This window comes from Schistocerca americana, chromosome 2 (genome assembly GCF_021461395.2).
Source record: "Schistocerca americana isolate TAMUIC-IGC-003095 chromosome 2, iqSchAmer2.1, whole genome shotgun sequence".
Lineage (NCBI taxonomy): Eukaryota > Metazoa > Arthropoda > Insecta > Orthoptera > Acrididae > Schistocerca > Schistocerca americana.
The window spans coordinates 304,612,401-304,625,288 of NC_060120.1; the positions used below are offsets into that span (position 1 = coordinate 304,612,401).

General features: G+C 38.0%; 1 long non-coding RNA gene across 1 annotated transcript in view; it reads right to left on the minus strand.

Moving 5' to 3' along the window:
* The window catches only part of LOC124595468, a 121,428-nt gene that overhangs the window by 63,734 nt on the left and 44,806 nt on the right, over nt 1–12,888 (minus strand). The window contains exon 3 of the long non-coding RNA XR_006978209.1: nt 1,422–1,570. This is a non-coding gene — a long non-coding RNA (uncharacterized LOC124595468). The remainder of the gene's footprint in view (nt 1–1,421; nt 1,571–12,888) is intronic.

Genomic DNA, 12,888 nt, shown 5'->3' on the forward strand with positions numbered 1-12,888 from the left:
CAATATCTTTAGCAATTTGACAGTATCTGCTCCAGTAAGTTCCTGATTTTTATGGAAGTTATTTGATTTTGATTGTTTAGTTTTAATCTGTGTTAATTGGGTCTTTGTCACATTTAATTTTAATCCATTTAGAAGCAACTAATTTTCTATGGCTACTAGGCTACCAATGCCTCTTCAGGGAAGTTGTTTTGTGATTTCAGTTTCATGAATACAGAGTTGTCATCAACAAAAAATGTTACATTTAGAGAAAATCATTCATATAAAATAAAAAAACATCACTGGGCTTAAAATGATACCTTGTGGGAATCCCTATTAAATAATTTTCCAGTTAGAGAAACAAATTGCCATACCTAATGGTACAACAAACCTTTGCTTTATCTCTGTTAAATGCACTTTTAACCATTTCATAGCACTGCCATTCATTCCATATCTTTCTCATTCATGGCGCAATCAGGAGTGATTTACTACCATTACACAAAATTCCTGTGGCTTATTGGGACTAGTCCAAAGATAAGGAAATTCTCTCATCAGATTTGTTTACAGCACATTTTGTAAAATGAATTATCTACACACATAGTTGCAGTAGGAATATCGTTCACGATATTTGTGATAAATGGTGTCACATTTCTCCCACCTGCTGATCTTGTGTTTTGCACTTTTATCCAATAAATCATTTAGTAATCATCTCTGTCCTCAAATCTGAACTGCCTACACATAAAGCTGCATGAAAATATGTTGCAATGTTCACAGAAGGCTACACCATTCTACATTAATTACGGAATGCCTCATCATGCTACTACCCACGGAACTTGTGTTTTGCACATTCTATATAGCAAGCTGTAGCCTCTTTATCATTTTCCTGATATAGGTCACTACCGAATCCATCTTGTGTGTCTCACAATGTCCATATTTATCCCTGTATTCTTAGCTTTGTCTTATCTATAAGATGAACAAATATCAAAATCCCACTACTGTATGCAATAATTACATTTCTGTACTGTTTATAAATTGATCCACTTTGCTCCTATAAACTCAAGTGTTGGACTTCAATATGTCTTTCATGTCTCCTATTTTGTGACAGTCTTTTTGTTGCGCTTAGCCTGTGACTCAGCATCTCTGCTACATGATGAGTAGCAACTACCCTTTTCATAATACTGTTACATTCCAGCCTGGATTTTCCATTGTTTGACTTTGTCTCCATTTTGGTCTATTATTCTCAAGTTGTAAACCCAACATTTCCCTTATTCATTTCTCTGCCCCCCCCCTCCCCCCCCCCCTTGTCCCACATGTTCATAACACCACAGACTGCATGATACTATTCTTATTTAAACACTTACAGATGAACATCATGATCCCCACCCCTGCAACCCACCTAAAAATATAGAGAGCAAGAAACTAACATGTAATCAATGTGTCCTTACCTTCAAGGCCAATGGGCGTCCAATTTCTGGCGTTTTTGAGAGAGAGTTTTCATGAATTGGCTGGGTAAATGCTGGCCAGGGTGTTTCATGTTCATACTTTGATAGACTTGTGAAAAGTTCATACCCACATTCTGAGCAAACATAAGTTCCTGTGCAACAAAAAGTATTTAGAAAACATTAAGATCCTAGCATTTGAGAAACAATCAATCATGAAAAAGTCCTAACCTTCAAATAAAATTATAAGCTCAAGGAATTAAATTTAATAATAAAATCAAATCTTATATGAGAGAATTTTTATGACAAATACTATAAGAAGTGACAAAATATAAGTCTGACTGATTTCATTGTCTACTCATGCTTTACGTTATTTGCTGGACTGGAAATGGATCACTGTCTCTCAGTGCAGCACACAGACAACAGCCTCCTGCATGAATGTACTTCCTACACCATGTTTGCCCATACTAAAACACAAAATGTTGATACCTCCTTATCTGGTGCTTTAAAACTATTTCATAGTTGACTACCACTTCAATAAAAGGTCTTACTGTCTTTCCTTCAGGGACTAAAGTAGACAAAAGTCAAAAAGATTGAGATTATGTTTAATGATGCAAAATATTTTTCACTCAATTTTTGACTTAAGGGCATAATGTGGGCAACACTTGTCCTGATAAATTTTTAACTGGTTAGACTGTGAGTTTTTGATGGTATGTTATGAATAATTATACAAGAGAACAACATGGATTTTCTTCTATAATTCAGCTGATAAGGTCATGGTACCTTCTTTTTTATGCAATGTAGTTGTTGCATCAAACCAGACTTCCAGTGTTATATGAGGCTCCAGTAATAGGAATCCAGAGTATAAATAGTACTCTTATAAATATTTCCTTTCTAGCTGAGAAATATTATCATCCCCATCATCATCTTCATCTCTCATGTGTTGTGTTATGAAACAAGCCTTTATGCTACCTTCTTTTACCACTAATGAAGCGATCGATACCACACCATTTTTCTTCACATTATGATTACTTTTCCAAATTTAGACCAAATCAGGTACACAAACAAACACAAAAATCTTTATCAGTGGAAGGAGATATAATCCACACCATAAATAAACCAATTTTATCACATAATGGAAAAATGCCATACCTCTGTAAAATAATTTCTCTACAGTTTTAGTAATTATGTTCAAAGGAAAAGTAGAATGTGTTCTAAATTTATTTAAATGTTTCTTAGTGCACAAAAACTAAAGACATTTTGCATAACTGCATTTATATTTCTAAATCACATCTACTACTCATCAATTCAAATACTGATTAGAGACCAAATTTGACTAGCTTAATTAAAGACGTCAAAATGCCAATTCTTCTTATGTTTTCAGTTATCTGCTTTACTATAAAACTAAATACAACTAACCAAACAAGCATGTAATTTCAAGAAGCAAAGTTATTAAAACAAAACTGTTGAATTGAATAGTAAATGTGGTGTTACCCACATATCGGAAAGTATCCATTTCTGTGTACAATGAGAGGGAAAATGCTTTGTCAGTTGGTTAGAGAGAGACATCAGTGCTGGAAGCTAGTAGTTTTAATAAATTGTGATTGATATTAGCAGCAGTGATGCGATAACACGGCTTTTGGAAATAAACAAATGGAAAGCATCTTGTGTCCAGTTTAATAATTAAATGTCCCACTACCCAACTTTTGAAAACAGCTGGAGAAACCAGAAGCAGATCAGCACACCAACCAGATAAGTACCAGAATTCAAATTCTTAAATTGAACGTATTCCTTTCGCCACATAACTTCAAACACTGACATGTAAACAGGTGTACCGTCATTGCTGTCAGAAGAGCTATCCAGCAATCTAATACTTTTTATACATGAGAGCGGTTTACAGGTGGAACAACTTTTATCTTTTTTACATATTTGATAATCCAGCAATTTGTGCACTTTACTTGTTTCACTTCCTTTTCTGTTCCTTAGAGTATCATCATAGTTCCACAAAAATTATCTCATCATCTCAAAAGCTATTAAGCAACTCACAGCATATGTCAATTTGCACAACTTTTTGTTTGTGTTCTAACAGGTATGGCATTCACTTGATAATAGCAAGAGTGATGCGATGTTAATCATGTCCTGCTGTGAAAACAGTGTCACAGTAAGTTCATGACACCACAATATGTTTATTTATGTGATGCTGTTCACTGAGCATAGAACATCAGGTTTATTGAAGTTGACTTTTGAGAAAATGAGGCTGAACTGGTTATTTTTCCTAGCATTGAGATAGCAAGTAATGGGCTGCACTGTGGACTCACCAGTGCTGTAAAGACCAATGGTGACCACTCTCATCTACATGTGGCTGCCCACACCAGCTGACTCTGTTGCTATCATTTTTCATAGACTTGAGGTATTTGTGGTACACAGTGGCTTACAGATAGCCAGTACCCATATGACCTAAAAAATGAAGTGTCCCAGATATTGGATATCCATTATCTGTATGTGATCAAACCCACTGGTAGATGAGCTCGTCTATCACACTGACACCCAATACAAGATCTGATGTAATATCAGTCACACAAAACCATTCAACACAGCTGAAGAATTACTACAACTTTCCTACAGAGCAGATAGCTGTTATACGACTGAATTGAATTGAACTGTATTGAACTTTTATTCTTACGCAGACCTAAAAGGTTATCTGAGGCATTACAAGCAGTCTTTAAAAGATGGGTTGTTAAAAATCTTAGTTGCACTAAGCACCATCAGGTATAGTAGTTATGGCACTTCCACATTGCAAGGTGCAAACAGAGAATAGGCAATATTATGAAACCACCTGGATATTTATAGATCTACAGTCATGGATAAATCAGCATGCAACTGGTACATAGAGCTAACAGGTCAATGAATATGTTGTCACTTGCATACACAAAACGAAAAATAAAAATCATTGTGTCACCAGATAATTTTCATGAATGTCATAGCCATTCAGAGCCAAAAATATTTCCACAATGCATATTTTATATTCTTTCCACTTTCCCTGCCTACAGCATAATTTTCATCACATTTCACAACCCATCATCACGCAGTTTCTGGTATCTCCCACAAATAATTCTTATGGCATTTCTGCTCCACAGCTATCTAAACAATCTTGCCTAAATACTCCAGAGGTGTGTACACTGGAATACACATCTCAATAATTTCTAAATGACCCCATAAACCATGGATTATAGACAAGCCAAAATCAAACAATGGAAACTCTAGGTTGGAATATCAACAATACAAGGAAAAACATAGATTGCTACTCACTGTAAAGATGACACACTTAGTTGCAGACAAGCACAACAAAAAGACTGTTACACATTTAGCTCTTACCCAAAGCCTTCCTTGGAAAAGGAAACACACACACACACACACACAGAGATTCATTCAGAAAAGCAAGCACACCTCAAACACACATGACTGTCATTTCTGGTAGCTCATCATCCCTTGTAACAGCAGCAAGAAAGTACGCATCAATTCTCCACCCTGGGAGATGTTAGTAGTTCAGATTACTGCCTTTTGAACTCAACGTAAGTGCAGGTGTATTTATCACAGCCCTGGATGCTAACCTGTGACCTGAAACTTCAGGCCAAGTAATGTTGTTCGTTGATGATTTATTAATAGCATCTTGGACATGGGACAACACAATGCATTGTTGCAGAAAGTGTTAGAGAGATTTTTACAGGCAGAAATAACAACAAACCTCAAAAAGTCAAAGTTTGGACACCAACAAATAAAATTTGTTGTTCACTTAATTATGTCGACTGGAACCCTACCTGGCGGTGTTCTTAGGACAATCAGGAATTTTCCAGCTCTTACTTAAAAACCTGTTGAGAAAGAATGTATCTTGACAGTGGTCTCAGGACTGTCAACTTGCTGTTGATGGAATCAAATTGAAATTTGTGAATTCAGAAATATTGCACATCTGGACATATCACTTGAATTTTGTTGTTAACAGAGGACATAAAAGGAATAATGAGATTTTGTACAGCTGCAGTTTCATTCAGACTGCTAATGGCCTATCACCATGAATCTAGAAGTGCTTGCAGTTGTGTGGTCCTCAACAAAGTTGCACTATTACTTAGCAGGAACACTACAAAAGTCAACTGTGACCATCAGGCACTAAGCTTCCTGCAAACGTGTGAACTATTGCATCTGAGACTTGGAAGATGATCATTAATTCTACAGGAATACGATTCTGAGGTTGTTTACATGAAAGGAAAAGATAACATCATAGATGATGCCCTATCACTATTACCAGAAGGATTGAGTCAAACTGCAAAAGTTGAAGAGCAATCGTTTGGATTTAATACATTACTCATGAATGTCAACATTCATAGGAAATATTATTTGAAACTATGCTGAAGTATTTTGAGATTACAATATGCTGATCCTCACTGACAAAATGTTACAGAAAAATCACTATACATGATGTGCCTGGAGGCACTGTGGAGTGATAAAATGAGCAAACAAGATCAGTGGTTATTGTCATGTTCTGAATCTAAGGAGAAACATACAAAAATTAATGAAAACCTGTAGTCTTTGTTGAAAGGTCAAACTTTCTAACCAACAATGTAAAAGATGCATTGCATTTGATTTTACATAGAAAACCATTACAAATTCTCCCTGTTGACACGTTTGGTCCATTGCCTCAGGCAAGAGCAGGTGTGAAGTATATAGTGGATTCCCATGACCTTCTCACCAAGTGACAAGGAAGCCTATAATCAAAAACTTGGCAGATGACTACATTCCTCATGTCAGTAAACCACTTGCATTCTGTCCGACAATGCTACTGACTTTATGTGATACTGACAGTACATTTTGGAATGAAGTCGAATTAAACAGATATTAACTTTCTGGTATCATTCCAAAGCAAATGATGTGGGATGAGTGTCTCACGAGTTGAACAAATTTATACGGATGCACTATCACAACTGTCAAACTGCCTGGGTAGATTATCTCTGGAACTTCAAAATAATTTTTAATTATTTGGAACACTCCTCAAATAACCACACTCCTGCAGGTTTCATACTTAGGAAGACTGGAGAGAGTGATTGGATGGATAAAATCCCAAAAATCCCTAGAAATAACAACTCATGGGAAGAAAAAAATAAAACAAGCATTAATCATCTTGACATTGAAGACCTGTAAATGGAAGAAATGCTTTGTGCAGAAGGTTTAGAAGTTAGAGGTGAAAAACAATGTGTTATTAAGGAACCATCTTCAGTGTAGAACAAGGAAAACAATAAGTGGGAACTACTGTACATAGGCCCATTGAAACTGTAAACATAGGACATCCTCTAGCTTACTTGTTAGCCCATCCTAACAGTTACTGGACTAAGGGATTGTGACCTTACCAGGATCTGAAAAAAATATTTTGCATTTCAAGAAGATGTATTAATGCATTCTAAATGTTTATAAAGACAGCAGCAGCTATGTAGTTTGCAAGTAGTGGCTTACTCTATGTGTTAGCAGTTACACAATTCAAATGTGTTAATTGTGTGTCTAATGAAGGCTTTTTCAGACATATTCATTTGTGTTTGGAAATGCATGGGAAAATGATTTAAGAATATCCAGACATAAATGTGAAGTTCCATAAAAACACGGGAGAACTGCCAGATGTCAGTAACGCCCTGCTACGATATTTTGACGCAGAGTCTGCTGGCCATCTTCAGGTGAGTACCACTATAGTAGTACTGGCGCGTATGCGCTAAGCTCTGCTATTTAAAGCCATATTGAGGTGACATTGTGCATGCGCTGCTCAGCATGCGCGTTCATAACAACTCCATGCACTGTGCCTCGTGCCCTCCACAGTGAAAGCTTGGCGTATCAATATCAGGTCGATTTTCACCTTTATGAAGATAACTACATCGACAACGAAGTTTCTCTCTAACAGGATTCCAAGCAGAGTTTAGCTGATAACTGCTATCTCGATTGATGAAAGTCTCATTGTCAGACAATCTTATTTCCACAGATTCATTGATAATCAAGCGTATGGGCCAAAATTTTTGTGTCATTGTAATTCATGGAGTGGTCTGTGGAAATACAATGTTCAGTGATTGCGGACTTGGTGGGTTGGAGAAGGCGAGTATGCCATTGGTGTTCCACAATGCGTTCCTGCACTGTTCGTGTTGTTTGCCCTATATATGATTTGCCACATTCACACGGAATCTTGTAAATGCCTGATTTATGTAGGCCCATGTCATCTTTAATGGATCCCATCAATGATGAAATTTTGGAAGGAGGGCGAAAGATCACTCTCACTTGATACTTTCTCAATATTCTGCCTATCTGTGAACAAATATTCCCAATAAATGGTAAGTCATTACTTTGCAGCTGTAGTGGCTGAAGTCTGCTGATAAAATCAGTAGAATTCTTTATGAAGTGTCGGCAGAAGTGCCAACACCGTGTTATTTGAGGAAGCCGAAATGCACGCTATAAGCTCACGCAGGCTGGCGTGAGGTCTGAAACAGGATACATAATGAATGCTATAAAGAAAAGTATGTAGCTGCTGGAATACTTAACTTTAATCCACAATTGGTGAACATTGGTCTTGTTGATACAGTATTATCATCTCAATATAACTTGGTGATGGCGCCTTGCTAGGTCGTAGCATTTGACTTAGCTGAAGGCTATGCTAACTATCGTCTCGGCAAATGAGAGCGTAATTCTCAGTGAACCTTTCCTAGCAACGTCGGCTGTACAACTGGGGCGAGTGCTAGTAAGTCTCTCGAGACCTGCCGTGTGGTGGCGCTCGGTCTGCGATCACTGACAGTGGCGACACGCGGGTCCGACATGTACTAATGGACCGTGGCCGATTTAAAGCTACCACCTAGCAAGTGTGGTGTCTGGCGGTGACACCACACTTTATGTGATGTGCACACTTGCCTATCACTGGTTTGAGCAAATATGCCAAGAATTTTGCTAGGTCGTATGTGGCTGCTCCAGTGTTACTTACAATTGGACGTAACGGCACATTATCCTTGTGGATCTTGGGCAGTCCATATAGCCTAGAAGAAATTGAACTGTTTGGTTTAAGTCTCTTGATGACCTCCTTCAGTAGAAAACTATTTGATAGAAGTTCTGCTGTTTTTCGCACCACTTGGCTTGTGGGATCCTTATCAATTCTGCGATACATTGAATCACATAATAAAACATTGATCTGATTAACATAGTCATCCCTTGGTATGAGGACAGTAGCGTTTCCTTTGTCAGATTTTAAGACTACTGTATCCACATCTGCTATCCTCTCCATGGGCGAGATTTTACTCTTCATTGGTGCACCTCTGCTCAAAACACGTCAAGACTCTCGATGAACTTCTTCCACTTCATCTGTATCAAGACAGCGTACAGCTTCTTTGATGGCACTGACGAAATCCACTAGTGGTAGTGAAACAGGTTTGGGAGCAAAATTCAGTCCTTTTGCTAGCACAGACACAGTTGTGTCATCTAAAGTTTTCTCTGTCAAATTAACAACAGATCATCGAGTTGGAACTTCCTGCTGCATCTGTATAGAAAGTCTGTCAATCTTGGCAGTTTGCCTCATCACAGCTTTGTCATGGCTCCAGTTTGCTTTAGCCCATGTCACACCATCCACCCAATCCCACGACAGAGAAGATAGTCTTGCCGCCAATTCCAAATGTATGTGGAACATGTCCTTTGACACAGAATCCAATTCATGCCGACTGAAATGAATCCTTTCTTTCACCAAAGCCATGCTTGCTTCACATTTGATGTTGTTTGCAGCAGCGGTATTTATGAAATGCACAATTCTGGCAAACGTTGGAATAATGCCCTTGTCTCTGCAACTTAATAAGAATATCAATGAGCTCAGCAGCCGCACTCTTCTTTCATTATGTACTGTTTCAATTGGAACTAATGTAACACAAAACAATGACTGTGTCTATTTAATTTAATTGAGAAAAAGTGTCACGTGTACCTTATTATTCTGCAAACTATGTGGTTAGGGTTTTACTGCTCATAGAAGTTCAACAGCAAACTATTGTAGCAATATGCTGATGATTGTCTGCAAGCCATTAATGAGACTTATCAAAAGTTACCAACAGTGAACTGGCCAAATAACTGTGTAATATTGGGTGGTTGTGAACAGTGAAAGTAAAGAATTATGAAATGCATCCCATAAATGTAATATAGGTTTTTAGACATACGTGCATATTTTATAAGGATAGTGTACCTGAATTTGGAATTGACAGTTACATGGTTCAGTTTCTTGTCAAGTAAGGCAGAGTTGTTGTACATCCTGTGGTTTTTTTTATTTTTTTGGGGAGAAGTTTAATATTCAGGAGTGTAGAAATTTCATAGCCTTGGTACTAGTTTGATGTGTTGTGGGGATAGGTAGTGATGTGCTAATGCATTCTGCCTTTGATGATTCCTTATGCCAATTATTATGCTTATGTCTACTGGAGTTAGGCAAGGATATGACCCCATAATAGGTCACCCAAGCAGATGTTACACAAAGCTTATAAAATGATAATTAATGATATGAATATAATAGAAGGAAACATTCCACGTGGGAAAAAATATATCTAAAAAAAAAGATGATGTGACTTACCAAACAAAAGCACTGGCACGTCGATAGACACACAAACAAACACAAACATACACACAAAATTCTAGCTTTCACAACCAACGGTTGCCTGGTCAGGAAAGAGGGAAGGAGAGGGAAAGACGAAAGGATTTGGGTTTTAAGGGAGAGGGTAAGGAGTCATTCCAATCCCGGGAGCGGAAAGACTTACCTTAGGGGGAAAAAGGACGGGTATACACTCGCGCACACACACACATATCCATCCACACATATACAGACACAAGCAGACATATACAGAGGCAAAGAGTTTGGGTAGCGCTCCCGGGACTGGAATGACTCCTTACCCTCTCCCTTAAAACCCAAATCCTTTCGTCTTTCCCTCTCCTTCCCTCTTTCCTGACCAGGCAACCGTTGGTTGTGAAAGCTAGAATTTTGTGTGTATGTTTGTGTTTGTTTGTGTGTCTATTGACGTGCCAGCGCTTTTGTTTGGTAAGTCACATCATCTTTGTTTTTTAGATAAAATGATAATTATATTGATTTTTTGGAATATCAACTGAAACTGTGTTCTAGTTCAGTAGCTGAACTCTAGTGTGATTCAGGGCATTCAAGGTTAATTGTGATGCATTCAAGTCAATGAACCAATGAATTCATTTGAACTGAGTGGGTATGCAATTATGTGTAGACAATGTGGAACAGTGATGCATAAATAGTGATTACACGTGATTCATGAACTTTATGTAGAAGTGTCATGAAAACGGTGTAAGTGACACAAGCAAGAACTGCTGCAGAAGCTGACACACTGTGTGGCTGCCCTGCTCAGTGACAATTAAATTGCATGACACAGTATAACCGAGACAGTGGTGTTATATGAGTGTGGCTCAATTAAAGATTTTCAAACCATGATGAGAAACTTGGTTTGTGCTCTATCCTTAGATGGTTACTCAGTCACTGTACCACAGAGGCAACAACAGAAATCCATGCTATGTGTGACACCATTTACTTGATGTGGACTGAACTAGATTTTGATCTTAAAGATACAGTCTTGCAATTCTGAAATTCTCTTGATGATAGTTACGTGGTGCCACCGCCAGACACCTCACTTGCTAGGTGGTAGCCTTTAAATCGGCAATGGTCCTCCCTAGCACTTGCCCCAGTTGTACAGCCGACTTTGCTAGCGATCGTTCACTGTCTACATACGCTCTCATTTGCCAAGACGACAGTTTAGCATAGCCTTCAGCTACATCATTTGCTACGACCTAGCAAGGCGCCATATTCAGTTACCATGTCTTCTGAACAGATAATATTGTGACTCATGTACCGTCAAGAGCGACTTTCATCATTAATGGATTAAAGTTAAGTATTAAACTAATTACGTCTGCTTTCTGAATTCTAATTCTTTGTCATGTTCCAGACCTCATGTCTGTATAGTTCTTCCCTCCTCATGCCTGCCTGCGTGAGCTAAAACACGTGCATTTCGGCCTCCTCTAGTAACACGGTGTTGGCTCTTCAGCCAACACAAGTTACTGTCAATTGAACAGTATCATTCACAAATACCTCTGCTGTGTATTGCTCCATTCCCTTACACTGCTGCAAATTGACTTTATTTTGTGATTATGATATATGAAGGCTTCATGTACTTTGCCTTCATCTGGTGGATGATGCCTTTCTGAGCCAGTTTCTTCATCTCTGAGGGTATTTATTGACTGCCTCGCCTCATAACTTTGGCTGATACTCACTTTGCTCATTCCAGTCCTCCACATACCATCTCATCACTCACTGCACCATCAATATTGCTGATACTATTTTTATGTCACAGTTGGGCTACTATTTCTCCAATATCAGAAGAATAACACGAAAGACTTTTTTTTTCTCATGCTGTCAGCAATGTACTCAAACTTTCCTAATCTTCCATTTACATCAAGACAAAATGAACATTATACATAATACTCATGCACACGTGTTATGCACTGAAAACAATGATTATGTCGCTGAGTTTTTCAGATTCATGAAATACCTGAAACACAGTGCACCTACAATAAGTGTTGACAGGCAACCAAAATGAACTGCAATGTTTCTGATAATATGTTCAATGCTTCACCTGACAATATTTAATTTTTTTTATTACTATATTCAAAACAAGTGTAAGCACAAATTATTATAGCAATTATGTAACTCAGGGCTGTAGACTCAGTGCTTTATGCTGGAATTCCCTTGAGATATGCCTAAAGGGGAAAGCAAGTTGTAAGATTCCAGGAAGTAAAAGAATCTAGTCTTGACCAATGTAATTGTGTGTAAGGAAATTGTTGTCAATGTCAAAGTATATAAAATTGAATGAAAACAACATCAAATTATCTGTACACAACAACAAATATATCTATACAGCAAAACATGCAAACTCTTTAAGATCAGATGTATACACAGGGTATGTCCCAAAAGTCCCCTGAAAAAAATTTAAACCATTTATTCATTATCAATTTGCAATCTTTTCAGTACCTTTCAAAGTATTCTCCCCCTGCCTTTGATGCACCATTGCCAAAGCTTCAAAGTTTGAAGGTGCCCAGGAAGTCGTCAATGGGAATCTCCTTCACAGCATTGTTGAAACTGCTTTTACTGCTTCCAGCAACCTATGTTGAGTTCCTTTCAAGGTTCTTTTGATCCTTGGGAACAAAAAGGAAGTCCACTGGTGCCAGATTTGGGCTGTACGGTGTGTGGGGCAGCAATGCCACGCCCATTTTGGCCAGCAATTCAGAGGCAATAAGTGTAGTGTGGCTTGCCATGTTGTCATGGTGAACAGTCCAATTGTCGTGAATTTCTTTTTGGACACGCTGAATCCTGCAGTGCAACAACCTGAGCGCTTCACAGTGAAACTCCTTGTTTACTGTTCGT